Below are 19150 nucleotides of genomic sequence, written 5' to 3' on the forward strand. Positions count from 1 at the left end.
TTGTGGCCTAAATTCTGCCAAAAAAGCCAAACCAAAATTTGAGTCAAGTGTGAATTTATTTAGGGGGAAGGTTTCTGGGTCTGAACACGCAATGCCCCTGCTCCCCAAAAGGCGTGCTAAAATAATTTCGGGTTCAGCAGAGGCACCCCCAGTGGAGCAAGCCTCTTCTGAAGTATCTAACATATGTGATTGACATGAAGACCCCAACCTTGCAGTTCTTTGGTTCAGAAGACAATTGATTGCATTTATATCCTACAGCCTGAGTGGGGAGTCTATATCCTTCCATGTGTTAGACTACAACTTCCATCATCCCTGACCATTTACCATGCTGGCTGGGCTGATGGGAGTTGGTGTCCAATTACATACAGAGGGCCACAGGTTCTGCATCACAGTTTTATGCAGCAGGCAGTTGACAGGGCGAGGGCAGGGGGATGGATTGGGAGACCAGGGTTCAAATCCCAACTCAGCCATGAAGCTCACCGGGTGACCTTGGGGCCAGTCACTGCCTCTCAGCCAAACCCACCTCACAGGATCACCTGTCATGGATACTTTAGTTGAGATCCCTGCATTGCAGAGGGTTAGACTAGATGACCCACAAGGTCCCTTGCAATTCAACAGTTCTATGATTGGCGATTAAATGAGCAGGGGGACTAACCTCAAGTCATTCGAAATAGGAATAGAGGGATCATCAGCCACTGTTGTCTGCTGTGCACCTGTGGAAATCTACAATTGCCACATTTATTAAAGGCTTGGCTGACTACTTACAACGGTGGGTTTTTTTATTTAAAATAATCCATCTGTGGGCATGTGTATGCATGTTATTTTAAAAATGCTGAGATAACAGTATTCCAGAAAGTTTACTTTTTGGTGATGAAAGCCGTCCGCCGTCTGCCCCTGCCAGAAAAATGAATAGCAGAGTATCAACAGGTATCCTGAGGATCACTTAGCTATAGACCGATCTTTGTGTTTAGTATCTCTTACACTATTTCAAGCTGTTAACTGTGATTTACAATATTGCAAATGCTGACATGCGATTTTGTTTCTGGGTCAGCTAGATGGGCTGAATTGCACACTTGAGCCATTCTGGTTCCTCCGCTGAGGAGCAGATGTTGAACCGTCTTCATTTCTCCTCCTCAGAGGACCATAAGGGATGTCTGGTCACACCTCCAGTTTCCAGTGAGGTTATGGAATTGACTAAGTGGGAGTTCTCTCTGCAGCACAGTACAGAACGGAGCCAGAAAAATGTTGTTGTAGCTGTGATCTGGTATGCAGATGTGGTTCAAAGTTGCTGGGTGTTGGAATAATCACTTCAGGTTGCAACTTCTGTGGTGATTTCTCCTGGGTCACTCACACACAAATGTTACAGAAAATATATTGCTCTGAATAGCAGCAGCAGGCCAGGCAGAAATTCAACTGGTATGCTATACCCCAACAGGAAGATAAAGGACTGAGAGAGGTTCAAGTGTACAGTGGTACCTCAGGTTAAATACTTAATTTGTTCTGGAGGTCCGTACTTAACCTGAAACTGTTCTTAACCTGAAGCACCACTTTAGCTAATGGGGCCTCCTGTTGCTGCTGTGCCGCCGGAGCCCGATTTCTGTTCTTATCCTTGAAGCAAAGCTCTTAACCTGAAGCACTATTTCTGGGTTAGCGGAGTCTGTAACCTGAAGTGTATGTAACCTGAGGTACCACTGTACATTGACTAGTCAGTGTCAAAGGCTCAGACACTTTTTCCATTAGGGAATTTTGAGATACAGTCCTGAGCACAGTCAAGGCTACAATTCTACCTGCGTGTACCTGGGAATAGCGATGGGGGAGAAATTAGTTTCAGTGCTAATTTAAAACAGAATCTCCCAAATCTGCACTTTCCAAAACAATTATGACAACTGAAACACAGCCATTCATTCTCATTCAAATTTTGCAATGTAGTTCTTCAACCAAACTATATTTGCAGGACCCTGCTTAGCTTTGCAAATGTGCTAACTGTTTTATCGCTGCACCACTTGTCCTACAGGAATGTATGTTGTTGTTGTTTAGTCGTTTAGTCATGTCCGACTCTTCGTGACCCCATGGACCAGAGCGCGCCAGGCACTTCTGTCTTCCACTGCCTCCCGCAGTTTGGTCAAACTCATGCTGGTAGCTTCGAGAACACTATCCAACCATCTCGTCCTCTGTCATCCCCTTCTCCTTGTGCCCTCCATCTTTCCCAACATCAGGGTCTTTTCCAGGGAGTCTTCTCTTCTCATGAGGTGGCCAAAGTATTGGAGCCTCAGCTTCATGATCTGTTCTTCCAGGGAGCACTCAGGGCTGATTTCCTTCAGAATGAATAGGTTTGATCTTCTTGCAGTCCATGGGACTCTCAAGAGTCTCCTCCAGCACCATAATTCAAAAGCATCAATTCTTCGGTGATCAGCCTTCTTTATGGTCCAGCTCTATACAGGAATGTATAGAGCAGGATTTAAGATTGGAAAAATGAGAGATCGATAAAACAGAAATTGACTAGTCCTTCCATTCCTAACTAGGAGTAAGAACTCATTGAAATAAGACACATACAGGGTTCTACCCTAAGTCTCACTGGTGCTCAGCCAAACTTAGGCTTCTATCCAACAGTAGTCCTCCTCAGAGTAGGTTGATTAATTTCAGTGGATCTACTCTGAGTAACACCCAGTGGGCTGCAACCTTTATTTCTCAATAAGCCTGCTTAGAATCATGGTGAAAAGGAGGAAAACTGCTCTCCCATTTGGAAAAATGTCTGGAGAACGAAATGCCATGAAAGGCATTTTAATTTGGCTGGAGTCCTGAGCGGCCTCTTACTCAGCATAATGGCTAACGCAGCCCCTGTGCCTGGCTTAATGGGATAAATAAGGAAGATTAATTGGCTTCCTTAATGCCCCTAAAAAGGCAAGAGCCCAAAGCGATCTATCAAACTGAGAAATAACTGGAAAAAGGTGGTTTCCCTCAAAGTCGGGACTAATGAAAATATGCGGCTTTCAAAGAAGGCAATCATGATCATTACTGCAGAAAGAATGCAAGCCACAACATGTGGTCTGTCTGTTGTGGCTTGGCATATCTTCTGTGGTTGAGCCCCTGCCCCCCCCCCAGCTAGCCATTCAAAAAATGCACCTGCTGAGTAGGAAATAAGCTGATGGGCAAAGGAAGGACCAACATCTGTGGCATCAGATTCACTCCACATTGCCATCCGTTTCTCTGTAAAAAAGCAAAACAAAACTCTCCCCTTATTTTGAAAGCTCATTGCATAGGAGTAACGCTGCAGGAACTCCAGCATTCTCTACTCAGAGGAATGTGCAATTACAGGGAAGCTGCTTTATGGCCATTCGGACCATTGTTCCATCTAACTCAGTACTGTTCACTACACAGGCCTACTTGGCAATGCCAGGGATTGAACAGCCCTCCATACACGTATACTCCTTGGAAGTCTGCAGGTGAGGTGGACATGTCTATGACTGAGATCATGGCATATGACTATTTAGAAATACCATATTTTTCGCTCCATAAGACACACTTTTTTCCTCCTAAAAAGTATGGGGAAATGTCTGTGCGTCTTATGGAGCGAATGCAGTGGATGGCAGAGGGATCCCTGGCTGTATATATCTCAGATTGCTGAGGAAATGTAGAGAACTGAACTGGAAAAATGAGAAACGAAATGGTCAAATTCCCTCTAAGTTCCATAGAATTTACTGCCTAGTAAGTGTACTCTTCTTTCTTGGAAATAAACCCCACAGAATTTGATTACTTGAGAGTAAACAGGCTGGCAATTGGGGCAGCCCTTTGAAACCTTTCTCCCTTTACAAATCAAAGCCCAAGATGTCTCCAGGAGAGCAAGCCTGCTTGGAGATCACCTAAAGGACTTGCAATCTCCGAAGTTTCCCTTTAGAAAAATCACCCTGAGAAGGAGTGTGCTGGTTTTCCAATGAAGCCTCAATAGATATGAGAAGGAGGGATATGTTTAGAAATCCTTTCTATGACCTGCGAAATTGGTGATCATTTAATAACAGGGTATATAACGATCCTGCATTGGCAGAACATATATGTGGTAAGTACCATGTAATCACCAAGCAAACTCCTAATTATTTTAGGCTTACAAACCAGGACACGTGTTAAATGATATTTTGGGAACCATCGAATATAATTACCAAGCTGTTTAACTCTGGAGGAACACAAAATTACTATGCAGTTGCACCAGGACTATATAGTTACTGACCATGCCCCATCTTCTCCTTTTTGGATGCTAAATGGCACATTTGTCCGTAGAAGAAGAATACTTTGTGCATTAGCTAACTTGTGCATACTTCAGTTTGAGTAGCTATTTCATTTATTTTTCTTGGTTAACACTGGCAGATATTTGCTGGTGTACTCAGAGAAGTTTAAAAGGCCCATTATGTAACGCCAACAAAACCTAAAGCCAAGTTGCCAAAGACCCAGCAAAGACGGCATTGAGAATGGCTAGTTTATGAACCAACTTACAGAAGAGCCTAAAAAAACCCAGGGAGGTACAAAATTTCCCCATCTAATTTATTGTCTAATCATAACTATTGACTTCTCTCATTATAGCCCGAGAAAGAAATCCTTATATTTGCCTTGCCTTTCACTTTCTTTCACAAGGTATTTTCACTCCACTGTTATGACTCCACTTTCACTCATTTTCACTCCACTGTTATGACTCAAAGAGCCCCAACAAGGATCAGAGAATAAAAATGGTCCATACATTTTGTCCAAGGAGCTCAGCATAGGGGATGTGGTTTCGCCTCTCCTCTTTTTATCCTCAAGACAACACTGTGAGTGTGTTAGGTTAGGGTACTCTGATTGTCCCTAGATTACCCAGTGAGCTTCATGGCATGGTGGGGATTACAACCCTGGTGCAGCACCTTAACCACTGCACCACAAAAAGCTTGTATCACAACCACTGACATCAAAACAATCGTCAACAAAAGCGAGTGGAGCCTATTTGTCCTGGAGCCTCTGGCACAACTTGCTCAAAAGAAGTCAGAAAAGCCTGGCATGGGGTCTTGATATATTTGAGGGTTTGCTGATCCCAAGTGAATGGTCTCCAGCTGCCCCTGAGCTCCCCAGTGTTCCTTCATCCACTCTTCTTGTTTCGCATTTAAACTGCTGTGAAGAATCTACAGTCTACAGTTTGTCTAATACAAGAGTCAGCAAACTTTTTCAGCAGGGGGCCGGTCCACTGTCCCTCAGACCTTGTGGGGGGCCGGACTACATTTTGAAAAAAAAATTGAATGAATTCCTATGCCCCACAAATAACCCAGAGACGCATTTTAAATAAAAGGACACATTCTACTCATGTAAAAACATGCTGATTCCCGGACGGTCCGCGGGCTGGATTTAGAAGGCAATTGGGCTGGATCCGGCCCCTGGGCCTTTGTTTGCCTATCCATGGTCTAATACATCCTATCCCTGTGCGCAGCCAGTGGAACTTTTGATCCCTTTATCGTTGCCCACAATTTGACAGCAGGAATGTTCTAATTCAGCTTTCAGCTCTGGGGTCTTGGATGCCCCTTCCTGCACTGAAGGGACTCCTCCAGACTCTCGATGCTTTCCAGGAGGGATTCAGGCACGTACCAGGGAATTTAAGTTTCCACAATTAAAGTGCTGTGCCACCCTAGTACAAAAAACGCTTTAAATTACAACAACAACAAAACAACAACAACCAACAACAGAATTTTGCGGTTAAGAAAGTGATGAATAAACACAACAAAAGGTGTGGAATGAATGGGAAGACAAACAAATAGCCCACAAGCAAATCAGGAAGAATGCTTCTGCACACACAAATCAGAATTAAATCTCAATAAAGACCATAGCCATAATGAGCTTGTAGTATAAGCATTTGTGGCTGGGAGAAAGAATAAAGATTTCTACATAGGATTTCATTAATATCATATTAGTTCATGATGCTACTTCAAATGCATATGATATTTGTTTGTTTAGAATATTTCATAGAAACATAGAATATTTTTTTGACACACAAACGGAAACACACACACACATCTCTCTGTATATTAGCCCACTTCTCAGGGCAGTTACAGATGACCTGTTCATTGCACATTCATCCTGATCTGCTTGTAAAATGTTTATGCAGGAGTTAAACTATGCCCTGTTTATATTGAACATTTGTTCTTTTGGGTTTATGGGGCAGTTATATAACAATGAGCATTCATCCCAATTTGCTCACAGAGTGTTTACACGCCTTCCCCATTAATCAGTCATTCGTCCCACACTTTTCCATGCATTTCCCCATGAGTTTCCAAACTGAAAAACAGTTCCAAAATAGTTTGATAGCGGCAAGGACATTAAAATGGTGGTTAAGCAACAAAATAATTTACCTTGAACAAAATTCTCCCCAGAATGCCCAGAACAATGCAACAGCCCCCCCCCCCGGTGTGTGTGTGTTGGCCACAAGGCACCAGGAGGACCATTGATCAGTTTTGCCCCTATGCTTGAAATTCATCCCCATCTGCCCACCCACTAACTCAAAAAAATGCTGAATGGAGGTGGGTGGGAGCATTCCAGCCCAGCGCTTCCTTTCCCCCTGAATAAGAAATTTCTTTGCATATTGGGAGAGCAAAAGTCCCAAAACTGGGGCATGTTTGCAAAGAAATCACACAGTTTTCTTCATAGGGAATTTGCCTTTGGGTTTGTGTGTGTGTGTCTGAAATTGGTTCTGCCCTTCATAGTTTTGCCTGCTGGATGGTCTTGCCTCATGACAGGACTATTTATGGCTGTATCTGTTCTATCATTTCTCCGAGGAACCCAGAGCACAGTTTCTGCCTCACTAGAATCTGAGGTCAGTCGGACTGAGGCAGACGACTTCCCCGAGGGCACCCAGTGAGTTTCATGGCTGACTGAGGGTTGAAAGCTGTTTCCTGGTCATTTCAAAACGGGGATCCTTATCTTATTTGTTTTACCTTTGCTGCCAAAGGCCTAATGCCTCTGGATACCAGTTGATGGGAATCGTAAGTGAGGAAAGTACTGTTGCATTCTGGTCCTGCTTGCGGGCTCCTCATGGGCCTCTGCTTGGCCACTTTGAGTACAGGTTCCTGGACGAGATGGACCATTGGCCTGATCTAGTAGGACTCTTCTTATGCTCTTATATAGCCTTTGGGTCTTTTATTAGAAGAACCAACTGGGCAAGCTGGCACCAAGTCTGCTTGCAATGTGTTGTTATGCAAGAATGCCCGCTTTGGGGAGCGGTCTGTGCGCATGTACAGAATTAGCAAAACATCCCACCCTGCCAAGACGGCCTTGCTCCCCCAGAGCGTGTTTGGCAAGCCTGCCGTCAGCAGGTCAGAGCTTAGTCAAAGCAACAAAAAAGCCACACAATGCTATGCAAAGTCTGACGTGTGGCAAACAGAGGGCCTAACGTGCTAACTTCGTCTCCTCGGAAAGGCCAAGATGCCACTCAGGCGTATGGCTTCGCTGCATGCACAGGCCTGTCTGCTGCTTTCATACAAGCGCAGATACGGTTCGCCTCAAGAAACATAATCAGCCGTAGCCCTATATTGTCTTCGAAGAAAAGACGGTGGTTTACAAAGGAAAAGAAAAATGACTCTTGCTCTCTTAACCCATTAGGAACTTTGTAGCAGGTGCCCGTCACGAGAATGAGGGACTCATTCACCCAGTAGAGGGCCTCACGTTTGGACCTGCCCTATGGTTGGCGGATAATTTGGTGTTCAGTTCCAGGACAGTAGGAAAGATGCTGAGATTGCTGCAGACAGCCTGTGTGGTACAGTGGTTAGTGTGTTGGACTTGGGCCTGGGAGACTAGGGTTCAAATCAGCCATGAAGATAACTTGGTGACCTTGCAGGCCAGTCACTCTCAGCCTAACCTACCTCAGAGGGTTGTTGTGGTAGTTAAATGATGAGGAGCATAACCATGTACCTTAAGCTCCTTGAGGAGAGAGGTGGGATATAAATGCAAACAAGAAAAACAAGAAATAAATAAATAGATAAATGTATGTGAGGGTCCAGCAAGGCCCTTCACCTCGAAAACAGTAAAATGTTCATGGTATTATTTATTCAAATTGGTCAGTTATAATTAAAGTTTGTTTCATAACTACTTAGGAAGGTAGATGGAAAACAAGGACATTTGACAAACTGGAACTGAGCGACACTCAGCAGTTTTCTTTTGCAGGGATTATGGTGGAGCCAGTTTCCTGAGCTTGCTTTCTGTGGGCTCAAATTCCCTGAGTTGACATTGGGTTTCAAGCTCAAATGGGAGTCTCTCCACTGAAAACATTCTCCTTGCCATGTTTTCCACCAGAAATGAGCAGACTCTGCAGGCCACCGCCCTTTCTGAGAGCAATTTTGCTGGAGACCTTGCCGACAATTGGCTCCAGTTTGCAGACCATAATAATAAACTTCTTGGAAAAAACTGGGCTGAGTTTTGGAGTCAAGCTCTTGCCAGTTTTGGGTTTCCTAAGGTATGTTTCACACCACTGTGTTATTATTAACTTCTAGCCATTACTTATTTGCAAAGGATGAAAATTATGAAGCCCAGTTTACTCCGTGCCTGAGAGATCCATTAAATGAACGAAGGAATACCTGTTTTTCAGTTGCAATTGTTGGAAGGTGTTAAGACAGTGGACATCTGAAACCACCGATTCTGGCAAAGGGTCCCAGGTACATGATTCTGAGCCACTCTCTTGTGTGCTCTCTGCTGTACTTGCCACAATTCAGATGATTTTTGACTAATGATATAGCAGGTGGCAAGTAACAGAACAGGGATTCAAGCTCACTCCAGAACTTTAGATTTGTGCAGTTAAAGTGTATCAAAACACTCAGTTACCTTGGTGCATCAAATCTACAGTAGTTAAAAAACAGAATGGACCTTTTGTGGTTAGAAATGTGATGGGGGGAAGCCCTGAAAAGTATAGGGTGGATGAAGGATTAACAGGAAGACGTTTAAACACCACACCAGCAAATCAAGATGAACACTCACTGTTGAATAACCTCCCCACAAATGAATTAGAATAATGCGCAATATAGACCAGACATAGTCTAACCATCACATCAGCTTTGTGCAAGCAAAGCAGGATGAATGATCTTCAAAGACGAGGTATAGGACGCTCGCAGACTGTGGCTATTCTCTGGTGGGATTTGGCCGCATGCCAGAAAATGCAGGTTGCACAGTTATAGTTGACTGGGAAGGTCTTGCACAACAAACTAGCTTCCTCAAAAGATTGGACTTTTTGAGATAAGGAAGGTGATGGGGATAGTGTTGCATAGGCAACCCATGAACAAATCAGAGTGAATGCTCATTGAATAGCCATCCTGGTTTAATCTCCCTGCAAACAGAAACCAGGTAATCTGGAAGTGTCCATAGTCTAACCTCTGCATAAGCTGTGTGCCAACAAAACAGGGTGAATTGTGATTACATAGGTTGTCTGGAGTAACCCCAAGATGCAGGGTTTGACTTTGTCCTTTAAACCACAGCAGCCTTGGGCAGAGTTGGCAGGCTGCCCCCTGCCTGCTTGGCAGACGGGCCAAGGAAACATGCACCCTGAAGCCCATGAGGGATTTTTTTTTTTTTACATTCCTACATGCTCTGGTTGGTGGTAGAAACTGCAAAAAAGAGAAAATGTTATCCATTTCCTATCAGGTTCTTGAGAGTAGGGCTCTCTGTGTGGGTTGCCTTGAGGCAATACCTGTACTTGATGAAAGAGTGTTGATAGCTTGGTAACATGCTGCCATGGGAACTAAATTGATGCAGGAACATATTGGGGATGTTCTGAACTAGAAAAATGCAGAGAAGGGGGCACAAACATTAGTTTGTTCATCAGTTGAAAGACTGCTGGTTGATTTTCAAAGTGGTCAACAAAGCCTTAATATGAGTGCAATTGAAGCGCTCAAACTGAGCATGTGTAAAAGTTGAAACTTCATGAGGCTTATCCATGCCCAAATCCCAGTGTGCCATTGGTCACTCCCAAGTCTCCTGTTCCTTTTCCGATGGGCTGAAATCATCAATTGTTGACATCTACCAGTCATTTTTGTGGAGCGCCTTCCAGCCTTAACAGCAGAAGCTATACGGCACCTCAGAAGCAGCCTTGTGTGTTGGACGTGGTGGGGACAGGACCGTGGGCAGGCTGGGATTATTTAGTCTCTTGCAGATTCAGCAGCTACACTGATTTACAACCACTGGGATTATGGCCCAGAATTTTATTGTAACTGTAGATCAGGAAGAGCGAACTTACTGAAGGTCACAGACACTTCAGGTTACAGACTCCGCTAACCCAGAAATAGTACCTCGGGTTAAGAACTTTGCTTCAGGATGAGAACAGAAATCGCATGGCGGCGGCACGGTGGTGGCAGTGGGAGGCTGCATTAGCTAAAGTGGTACCTCAGGTTAAGAACAATTTCAGTTTAAGAACGGACCTCCAGAACAATTTAAGTTCTTAACCCGAGGTACCACTGTACTATTATTGCACCAATGGCATGTCTCAGAATAAACCCATGAAAATAAAAACCCAGTTTGAAGGGGCCTTGTGTCTCTAATGATAGGGATGTCCTGGTCCACCTAGTGGAGAGTTGCTGTCGCTGCCTGGTCCCTTGCTGAAGACCCCATACACCAGCGGTTTTCAGCACTGTGACACCCTGGGGTGCCTTGAATGATGGTCGGGCAACACTGGCATCTTTCCTTCCCCCCCTCCTCTGATGCCCTCTTGCATCTCTGCCTCCCAAAGGCTTGCGTGGCTGCTGCCACTGCTGCCTCCCAAGGTGAGTAAGATGCTGGCCTCACGTTCACCTTTGGCCAGTCTCTGTTGGGCCACTAAGGATGGAGGCATCCTCTTTCCAGGGTGGTGTGGTGTGAGGAGGCACCTCTCTTTGGGCAGGGGGCGGGGTGGCTCAGAGACCAGGGGCAGTGGTGGTGGCTGCCTGGAGGACTCCCAAGGAGAGGGAGGAGGAGAGGAGGCCGGGGTGAGCACTCCGCAAGGGAGGGTGTTCGAAAAGGGGTGAGGGGCTGCTGGCTCTGCAGGCAAGGGGTGACATAACTGGGCTCCCCACAGGGGAGCTGCAAAAAGAATGTAGTTGGTCAAGGGAGCTGTGGACTCCAAAAAGTTGCAAACCTCTGCCTTACACCTTTGAGGCAGCCCCTTCCATTGAATGCCCACTAAACAAGCACAGGGTCCATTTGTTAAAAGAGCTTTAGATTATTTGGAATCTAAAAGCAAGAATCATGTTTCTCTCCCTAGCAGAAGCATCCCTCCTCCTTTCATTTACCTTCCCCTGTGACTCTATCCTTTTGTATCTTTTGGTCTTTGCTTCAATATCCTATTGACAGTTCATGACTAATTTGCTGCTGCCTTCAGCTATAAAAAGCATCTTGCAGCATCTCTTGCCTTTACTGCTCCCCCCTTCCCCCCCCTCATCCTTCCCGCCACAGTGTTATTCATTTATAACACCATAACGATCTGATTCCTTGCTGCTATTTTTAAAGTAATTACATTTAGGCTAGAACGATGTTACATAGAGCAGCAGCACCATGCTAATCAAGCACTGGGCCATTATTTAATCACCGAAATGTGTGCTCTAATGAAGAAGCAGCTCTTTGATATCCGAGCCACTTAAAGCAAGCCATCTTGGCAATATTGCTCCGTGCAGAACCCTTTTAATGCCACCTGCCACCGTCCGAGCCAAGATTGCCTTGAAGCAGCCAATGCCAGGATGTAATGCAAACGGTTAGCGGGAGCAGGAAGAACAAAGAAAATTACATTTGGTCCCTTGGGTCTTTCAGGCTAATCTGCAGAAAAGCCTTGAGCTAGTAAGATCCATGAGTCACTTTGTTTAGCCTTCTGTATTCTGTTTGCATTAGAGTTTGGCACAATGATTTAAGGAGCTCTCTGTCTCAGAGGAGGGACGCGGGTGGTGCTGTGGGCTAAACTACAGAGCCTAGGACTTGCCGATCAGAAGGTCAGTGGTTTGAATCCCCGCGACGGGGTGAGCTCCCATTGTTTGGTCCCAGCTCCTGCCAACCTAGCAGTTCGAAAGCATGTCAAAGTGCAAGTAGATAAATAGGTACTGATCCGGCTGGAAGGTAAACGGCGTTTCCATGCGCTGCTCTGGTTCACCAGAAGCAGCTTAGTCATGCTGGGCACATGACCCAGAAGCTGTACGCCGGCTCCCTTGGCCAATAAAGCGAGATGAGCGGCACCACCCCAGAGTCGGCTACAAGTGGACCTAATGATCAGGGGTCTCTTTACTTTACCTTACTGTCTCAGAGGATGGTCTGAAGCACACGGGGCCAGGAGCAAGCTGAAGAGAAGCAGATTTGGGTCTAAAAATTGTGGCGATGCATCTTTTTCTGGCTTCCTGGAGATGTGTACTTGACACTCTGGGGCACCAAACATGTTTCCTCTCACCTCTAAAAGGAGACGCTTTGTGGTAAGGAAAACACTCTGGAAAGAACGGGATAACAATTGCAAAAAATGTGACATTGCATAACCTTCCCGCAAAACAAATAAAAACGAATGCTCAAGAAATGACTGGTGTCATATAACGCCCCCAAAACTTTGCGCAAATAAATCAGGATGAACGCATAAGAAACAGGTCACCTGGAAGTGATCTATATATGTTCTTCTGATGATTGAGGTACCCTAGTTCTCTTAATAGCCGAAGGTTTCAGAAATCCTATTCCGTGAGAAGGTCACCAGAATCAATACATCAGGGGTAAACCTGGCCTTGTTTCTTCTTGATTCAGCAATGCAGATGTCAGTACAAAGTAGTCCATGTGCATCAGTACAAATCCTAAGAGCCGCATTAGGATGATATGTGTAGGTGGCAAAACTATAGCACAAAGAACTTAATCCCCTAAGTGCAACTGAATGCTAATCAGGGAGGGAAACTAATCAGAGAAACCCTGTGTAATTCTTCCCCAGCTGGCAGAATGATTGACAGGGGGAAAGGATCTCCGAAGGGTGTAGCGCATGAGAGCTGTCACTTTTCAGATTAGGCACCGGCAAGCCCTAATGACATCCTGATAAGAAATGCTCTCAGCTAAGGGAGTTTATTATACAGGCAGGCCTCCAACAGCTAAAGACTTGGCTGGTTATTTCAAGCCAATACTTACCAGTAAATGTAATAATACTAATCCAGCCCTTCACATTTATCTGCACTCCCCTCCCCCCATTTACAGCCTCCTTCATCCTCCAGCCTTTGAGAGTGTCTCTTTCCCACTGAGGAGGTGGTGCTATTCTACTTCAGATTGCTGCAGGGCCCCCCTTCATATGACAATGTTATTCCATACTTTAAATTTCCATCTCCCTGCCTACCCCTCCACATCGAAACTAGGAGATAGAGGGATCAGCTAATTCAACCTCCAGTTTTTTTAAAAAGGATTTGTTGACTTGAAAATGAAGAGAAGGACCCAGTCGTGGCTAGGGCTATATTACGGACCTGGATTTCCAAGGCTGCATGTTTACTGAGAGGGAGAAGGGTGAGGCAGCAGGGAGCCTGCTGTTGTGCAGGCAGTGTGGCAGTGCCAATCGGCACGCCTGACATGATGCCCGCACCACTTCAAGCTCCCTGCCGCCTTGCCCGTCTCCATCACCAGAAGTGACACACAGTGGGTCCCTTCCAACTCTTCTGCTTCTATCATGAGAGAGGTGTTTCCAGCTCCCCCATCCCTTACCCATGGAAGTCTTATAAGAAGCTGCTGCAGAACTGTGAGCAACATCACAGCTCCTAGGACCCAGCCGAAACTGCCAAGCTCCCTCATCATTTTTTGCTGTTGCCAGGAAGTGTAATGTTGTTAGTGTAATCTTGTGGCATTTATATTACTGAAAAGTTGGGGTTTTGGTTTTTTAAAAAAACATGTTGCTATATTTGCTATTATATTGTTGTTCTATTATGTAATTGGGCCATTGTTCTTGTGTGGGTTGGTTTTGAGTTGCATTCCTGTTGTTATCTGTTGCAAGCTGCTTTTGGCATGATTCTTTTTGGGGAAAGTGGCGTACAAATAAAATTATGGAAGTACGAGCTATGAATACATACATATTATACATCTAAGATGGCTTAGGTCCCTGGGGAGGGGAATGGGAGCAGAGCCTATATATGCAATGTCAACCTGACAGGAGGAGGAGGAGGAACAAACGAGGGGGAACGCATTGAAGACCAAGCGGCATTTAGGCGTTTGTACCCCCTGCTGCTTCCACAAGTCTTCGTTGGTATATAAACACATGTACTAACTCTCAAAGGGACGCAGGTGGCACTGTGGTCTAAACCAGTGTTTCCCAAAGGCACACTTGTTTCATGAAAAAAATCTCGAGGCACACCACCATGCCAGATGGGGAAAGGTCACTTTTTACTTATGTAAAAAAAAAAAAAAAATAGTAACAGCATAGAAGGTAATGGTTAGGCTAGCATCCCTCTTCCAAATATGCTAGGTTTTTATTTGCAGGGACTGTCATTCTCCCATCTGCCATCTGAATTGGTACTATTCTGGGTCAACTTACTCTGCTGCATGTGTAGATGAAAATGGCACCAAGTGTGGGGGAGGGGGCAGAACAGGTTTCAGATACAGGATATTAAGCATACACGTACTTCAGATTGAACTGGTTGCTTGCTTTGCAAGTTTTCATTTCCCAAATGACTGCCTTGGCAAGCGCAATACCTACCAGGCTCAACGCCGGTCTCGCGCTGCCGCTTCCCGCGCTCTCAAGGACCCGGGAAGAGGAAGGCGTGAAGGGAATCCCGAAGGCGCGAAAACCTCGCGCATGCGCAGGCCTTCCGCCTGCGACAGCCTAGTAGGCCGGCCGAAGCGAGCGGCGATGGGATGTGGGAGGGAGCTCGCTCGCCGCCCCGCGTGTGCCTATGTGGGGCACGTTACAGCCCCGTGACATCAGCGCCACGCAGGCAGCCAGGCAGGCAGACGGCGAGAGCCCCGCGCTGGGCGGCCTCTCCTCGCCACCGCCGCCCCGCCTCTCGCCGCCTGACTCGCCCGACTCCCTCCCACGGCACACCAGGCAACGTCTCGCGGCACACTAGTGTGCCGCGGAACACCGGTTGGGAAACACTGGTCTAAACCACAGAGCCTAGGGCTTGCCAATCAGAAGGTCGTCGGTTTGAATCCCCGCGACGGGATGAGCTCCCATTGCTCGGTCCCTGCTCCTGCCAACCTAGCAATTCGAAAGCACATCAAAGTGCAAGTAGATAAATAGGTACCGCTCCCGCGGGAAGGTAAACGGTGTTTCCGTGTGCTGCTCTGGTTCGCCAGAAGCAGCTTAGTCATGCTGGCCACATGACCCGGAAGCTGTACGCCGGCTCCCTCGGCCAATAAAGTGAGATGAGCGCCACAACCCCAGAGTCGGTCACGACTGGACCTAATGGTCAGGGGTATCTTTACCTTTACCTTTAAGGTAGACCAACAAGCAGAGTGTTTCTCCAGCAATGTTCTGGAGCCAATACTGCCTCCAGCACACAGGTTGCAAGCATCACTAACCCTGTCCTTTTCATGGGAAATTTTGGTGGACCAGTTCCTCCGGGAGCTCTCTCATGAGCTGAGTCTTCCCTATCCTTTGTGCCACTGAACTCTTCAAAGGTGCCAGCTCCCTGGGGCCCTGGGTACCTGAGCACCCACAAAATTCCCCATGAAGGGGCCGAGCACCTAAAAATTTCAGCACCAGGGCCATGCACGCTGCATGGTACCCACAGCCCCGGGCACCCATGGTTGTGGGCCAAGCCGGCACTCCTGGAACTCTAGAGTTGTCCACGACTGGACCTAACGGTCAGGGGTCCCTTTACCTTTACTAACTCTCAAAAGGAGCCTTGGAGCTTGGGGAGGAAAGAATATTATCTAATATGCTCCAATTTTCTCATCTTTCCCTACAGAAAAAAAATTCATGCCACTTGCTTGCTGACAGCTTTGATGTCTGCAAGCAAAGCTTACAATTTATAAGCCTGTACAAAAAGGGGGGGCAGAGGGAAAGAGTGTGACATGTTTGGATCATTTTAAGAGGTGCTTTGAACAGCCTCTGAAGCTAGAAGAGGTACTTGGCGCTGTAGCAAAAATAGCACTTATTGCCAAGGTATTTCCAACATGAGAAATGCAAATAAATAAATTATGATGGATATGCAGGCCTTGACACTACTGGGCCCATTAGTCAAGCTAAAAAAAACCCTCACCGTAGATACGCCTTAAAGAGCGAGAGATTGCAGAGGGAATATTTAACCCTAAAGCCATAGTGGGATAGCCCAGTTGGTTGAGCATGAATCTCAAGGTCAGGGGTTCGAGCCTCACATTGGGCAAAAGATTCCTGCATTGCGGGGGGGGGGGGGTGTGGACTAGATGTCCCCTGTGGTCCCTTCCAACTCTACAATTCTATGATTCCTAGCATGGATTTTGCCTTTTCCATACTCCACCCCAGTGTCCGATACAGGGGTAGGTGTCCTCCTGATGGTCTGGGACTACTACTCCCACCATGCTATGGCCATTGGCCATGTTGGCTGTGGCTGATGGGAGTTAGAGTTAGACAATGTCTGGAGGGTGCCACTGGTCTGATCTTTGGGAACCATATTTATTATTTTTTATTGAGAAGGTTCTTAAACTGCTTCAACAGAATAGCTCTCCGAGTGGTAAAAATAAAATTAAAGATGAAATACAACCAAAATCCACAGTCCTTGCCGACAAAGGTCTGTATAGTTAAAGCTATGGTTTTCCCAGTAGTGATGTATGGAAGTGAGAGCTGGACCATAAAGAAGGCCGATCGCCGAAGAATTAATGCTTTTGAAGTATGGTGCTGGAGGAGACTCTTGAGAGTCCCATGGACTGCAAGAAGATCAAACCTATCCATTCTGAAGGAAATCAGCCCTGAGTGCTCACTGGAAGGACAGATCGTGAAGCCGAGGCTCCAATACTTTGGCCACCTCATGAGAAGAGAAGACTCTGGAAAAGACCCTGATGTTGGGAAAGATGGAGGGCACAAGGAGAAGGGGATGCCAGAGGACGAGATGGTTGGACAGTGTTCTCGAAGCTACCAGCATGAGTTTGACCAAACTGCGGGAGGCAGTGGAAGACAGGAGTGCCTGGCGTGCTCTGGTCCATGGGGTCACGAAGAGTCAGACACGACTAAACGACTAAACAACAACCACCATCGTCATAAAGAACAGATTATATTCCATCCTAAAGCTGTGCAGCACACCCAGAACCTCCTAACTGGAAGCTTTGCACTTTGAGCAGGCAGCATAAGCTAGGACAAGGGTAGTCAACCTCGTGTTCTCCAGGTGTTGTGGACTACAACTCCAAACAACTCTAGAGGGCATCACAGTGGCTACTTCTGTACTTGCACAACTCAAGACTACAAGGAAATGGTGAAGGGGACAATTGCTCTGGTGGTGTCAGGGACTGGGCAGAGGAGGAATGGTGGAGACTGCCTCTCCAGCCTGACCCTTCCAGAGAAGAAGACAGTTCAGAATTACAACAGGGGTTTGAGGGAGATGAAGGGAGAAGTAGGAATGAATGGGAGAGGAGGAAGAGGCAGAGCCGGAACAGCTGGCTGACACGTTATCACTAGAAAGCATTCCAGACTCCCCTTCTCCCAGAACCCAACAAGCCTTAAAAGTAGGAGAGCAAAGTGCTCAGAAGCAAAGGGCCCTCAGCGCCACCCATAGAAGGGATGACAAATGAGGAAGTGGGAGAGAAGGGGAGGGGAGATTTATTCAGAGCAACACAATTAATCCAAGAGGCTGCATTTCTAAGCCTCTCTCTGTGAATATTGAATAAACAACATTGGTAAGAACTTCCCTTGTCTTATCCATTCCTGGCAATCGACCATGGGGGGTTGGATCCTCTGACGCCTGGCAGGTGGCAAGTTTAAATGCTGCAATATCAACCTGTGGTGCATGTGGTGCCCATCAGCTCCAAACAGCGCGGCCAATAGCAAGGGATAAAAGATAAGATACGACAGGGAGAGAGGATTTTGCAGTTTCATATCTCTTTTCTTTTATTCTAGTTTCTCTCTTGTTATTATTCTTTGTAGATTAGTTCGTTCTTTTTATTGTATCATGAAAATTTTCCAATAAAACTTTTCAAAAAAGAAAAAGAAAGACAAGGATCGTGGGAGTTGTGGTCCAAGACATCGGGAGGGCCCCAAGTTTACTGCCCCTTTAGAATCATAGAATTGCAGAGTTGGAAGAGACCCCGACGACCATCTAGTCCAAACCTCTTGCAATGCAAGAATATGCAGCTGTCTCATATGGGGATTGAATCTGCGATCTTGGTATTATCAGCACCATGCTCTAACCAGCGGAGCTATCTGGTCACTAGCAGTATGCAGCAGTGTATTTGTTATCACATTCTCTTGTAACATTTTCACCAAGGTTTAACATTTAACGAGACCAAGTCAAAACAGGGATTTGCTCTCTTTACAGAATGCTTCCAAGAATCCAGCAATGTAAGCACTAAGATTTACTTAAAGGCTAAGAGGTATTATACCTCCTATTCCATTCGCAAGACGTATGTTTATGTATCCATCCCCAGGCTGGGAAGCTGGACAAGAGAGTGAGTTTTCTTGTGATAACTACCCAAACTAAATACAAACAAATTTAACTTGTACCCAAGATGAGACAACACCTCTAAATTATGAATCATTGAGGTATAAGAAATTACAGTTGCAACGCTATACACACTTACCTGGGAGTAAGCCCCATTCAACTCAGAGCGGCTGACTGGTGATTCGACATACAAGACTGCACTGCATTAATATAGTATTATTTATTTATTTATTATTAGCATATGGCTAGTGAGCTATCCTACCTAGTTTGCCCTGGGTGGTGAAGGAGCTGTTTTGCACATCAAAAGAAATTGACAGCAAGTTGGCCTGAAAAATTCATCAGCTTCTGCAGATGGCAAATCTGTTCAGTTACTTGCTTTCCATCTGCAAAGCTTCACCCAAGAATATAATAATAATGAAGTACAGTACAGATACCATTTGTTTCAATGGGTCTAGCATCAGAAAAATACTCAGGTTTCAAATAGCCGGGAATAGTTTCTAGATTAAAAGCACCAACAGCAGCAACTCACATGTGAAATACATTATCTTGCCAATCTCCAAATCAAGAGAGATAAAAGAATGATTCATTCAACTGCCAGATCTGCGCAATTTAAGATGCTTTAAAAAGAAGGA

General features: G+C 45.8%; 1 long non-coding RNA gene across 2 annotated transcripts in view; it reads right to left on the reverse strand.

Moving 5' to 3' along the window:
• Positions 1-19150, reverse strand: part of LOC309542425 — a 63512-nt gene that overhangs the window by 15925 nt on the left and 28437 nt on the right. The window contains exons 1-2 of one of the 2 annotated variants that reach the window (XR_014224232.1): positions 18658-18690; positions 12238-12427 (exon numbers count right to left, since the gene is read on the reverse strand). The exons of the other annotated variant lie outside the window; for it this stretch is intronic. This is a non-coding gene — a long non-coding RNA (uncharacterized lncRNA). Of the gene's footprint in view, positions 1-12237; positions 12428-18657; positions 18691-19150 lie in introns of those variants that run through there. 2 annotated transcript variants of the gene reach the window in all.

Source organism: Podarcis vaucheri (genome assembly GCF_965113315.1).
Source record: "Podarcis vaucheri genome assembly, chromosome: 10".
Classification (NCBI taxonomy): domain Eukaryota; kingdom Metazoa; phylum Chordata; class Lepidosauria; order Squamata; family Lacertidae; genus Podarcis; species Podarcis vaucheri.